Below are 2,569 nucleotides of genomic sequence, written 5' to 3'. Positions count from 1 at the left end.
ACTTCGTTTTATAATTCGAAAAACATCGTCAAATAAATATATCTCTATATTTTATCTTATAAGAAAAAGTCGAATTGTTGATAAGTATCGTTTTTAGAATGTAATTACGTCTGATGTTACGGGTTTTTAGGAAAAACGGACAGCGTTTCCTCTGTTTTTCGAATAACCCGACAATAAAAGTGGTCGTATTTTGCCAAAACTCAACAATAATCCAATCAATTCAACAACATATACTAAAAGTTTATCAAATACGATAAAATAAAACGTGACTAATCACTAACGGTATCGGTCGAGCTCGGTTTCGCGTTAAATATATAAAATCTAACGTAAAGTAATCCGCTACGCTTAAAACTTTACCAGGTCCTTCGTGTTGACCGGGATTGACCTGTTAGACCGATTTTGACCCGAGTTGACTCGGGTGTTGACTGAGTTGACTCGGTTTGACCGAGTCAACTGAACCGCTTTCTCAATTGACCGTGTTGAACCCGATCTGAGCTTGATCGATCTCGAACCAAAACCCGTTTGACTTTTGAAACGAAACTCAAACCGAATCGGACCCCATGTGAACCTGAAACATAACTGACGTGAACCGTGACCCGATCCTCCTGATGTGACTACTCGAACCCGGAAAGAAACAAAGCTGAAATTCCGAGACTACCCAAACCCGAACTAAAACTGAAGTCGAGCACCCCCATTACCTTCGCCGCCTTGACCCTACCGCAATCGCTCCCACTGTCGGATTTTGAAAACCCCGTCATCACATCAACAACAACATTTATCATCATCAGTTCTAAAAAAAAAGAAATAAAGAGAGAAAAAAAAAACGAGTGAGGTAAAGGTTACCGTCAAATTCAATCGGAAACATTGTCGGAGCCAAACAAACGCCACCCCTACCGCTGCGGCTCCGCCGCTAGCGGCGGATCGTCGCCATTGATCTCTTTCCTCCTTCTCTCTTTTCCCGATCTCTCTGTCTCGTCGTCTCTCTCTCTCTCTCTTTCGTCTCGTCTCTCTCTCTCGTCTCGTCTCTCTCTCTCCCTTCCGCTTCTGTCTTCAACCGTCGCTCACCACCACCTGACTGTGGTGGTGGTGGTCATTTCTGCTCAATCGAGGGGGGGGGGGTATACCAGGTGTGAGAGGTGGATGTGAAGTGGGTGCGGCTGTCGTCGGCCGGTTAACCGGCGCCGGTGATGGTCCGGTCGGTGACTCCTGTGGCCGACAAAGAGATCACGAGGGAGAGAGAGCAATGGGGTTCCAGGGGATGAAGTTGTGTTATGCTTTTTCTTTGTGTCTACTGGTAGTAATCGAGAGGTAGAGGGGACAAGGGTTTTGTGTTATAGATGAGATGATGGAGGGAAACAAAGGTGTCGGCTGAAACATCTCAAAGAATATGAGGGTTTGTCACTTTGCAATGCTATTTATACATAGGGTTTGTCAAGTGGGCTTTGGGCTTGGGCCTAAGGCCCACAAGCCCAACATCGCGTGTTTAGGTGGCCCGTAATTCCTACGAGACCCGTTATAAAAACCCGTGCTCTCAAATCGTCATAAATTATAATTTTGGTATTAAAACACGTAAGATACGGTCGGTTGCCGTTGTTTGCGCGTTTGGTTGCTGGTTACTAATATTCGCGTAAAGTCATGTTATTTGTCGTTTTAACCGTTTTTCCCGATCCGTTTTCGACTATGGTAGTTAAGATTGAATTACAAAACCAAATATATCATAAAACTTAAGTTTTAAAGGTAATGCGCATCTCCGATGCTTCCGTTTCGTTGTTGATTGTCGGTGCGTTACGGTTTCCGTGTTTTTCGTTCGCGTTTACTGTTTGTGTCGTTCGAAAGCATGAAAATTTCGCAAAACGAAATCCTTATATATAAAATATATGAAAAACAAACTTTGTATGTCGGCGTTGTCGGTATCTTATACGGTATCAGTTCGTTTTCGCTTACCGTTCCGCGGATGTCTCTAGAAATCACCATACGCGCACTGTAACGTCTGATAAGCGTTTCTAGGCATTCCAATAGCCTAATCACAATTATTCATGCCTTAAACACTATTTATTATCGACTTAAACATTTGTTAATCGCATAATTAGAAGCCGTTAATTACCGGTTGTCACAATCGTTTGGTGTCAAAACCGATCCTACAAGTGGTATCAGAGCAGGAGCCCGATTGCACTGATCAAACACATAGATTCGTACCAGATTTCATTGATTTCAGATCCGAATTTCATCTATTTCTTCATCTTTTTCACTTTTATCACGGTTTTCACTGAAAACCGTCAAATTGAACGGGTTTTTACGGTCCAAATCGGCTGATTTTTTAATATGTTGTGCGAACACACTTGATTTACAACCCTACCAAATTTCAGATTCAAACTCCTAGCCGTTTAGGAGAAATTTGAGTTTTTATGTCCGATTTCGCGTCAAAAACCTGATTCCACTTGAAACTTCATCCTAATTCCGCTTGAAATCAGCTTTAAACTTGATTCCGCTCGAAATTATCACCTTATTTCGCTTGTAAAGACATAAAAGTCTGATTTCGCTCGTGAGATACCTTCTGATTCCGCTCGAA

At 42.5% G+C, this 2,569-nt stretch overlaps 1 long non-coding RNA gene across 1 annotated transcript; it reads right to left on the bottom strand.

Moving 5' to 3' along the window:
- Nucleotides 1-231: 231 nt before the first annotated feature.
- LOC118488392 lies at nt 232-1,355 on the bottom strand. Its single transcript, XR_004884517.1, has 2 exons — nt 844-1,355; nt 232-732 (listed from the first exon to the last, which is right to left on the bottom strand). It is a non-coding gene; the product is annotated as an uncharacterized LOC118488392 (long non-coding RNA).
- Between the last annotated feature and the right edge of the window lie 1,214 nt (nt 1,356-2,569).

Source organism: Helianthus annuus, chromosome 16 (assembly GCF_002127325.2).
Source record: "Helianthus annuus cultivar XRQ/B chromosome 16, HanXRQr2.0-SUNRISE, whole genome shotgun sequence".
Taxonomy (NCBI): domain Eukaryota; kingdom Viridiplantae; phylum Streptophyta; class Magnoliopsida; order Asterales; family Asteraceae; genus Helianthus; species Helianthus annuus.
Note: the sequence above shows the minus strand (reverse complement) of the source record. Positions and strands in the feature narration are given on the sequence as shown.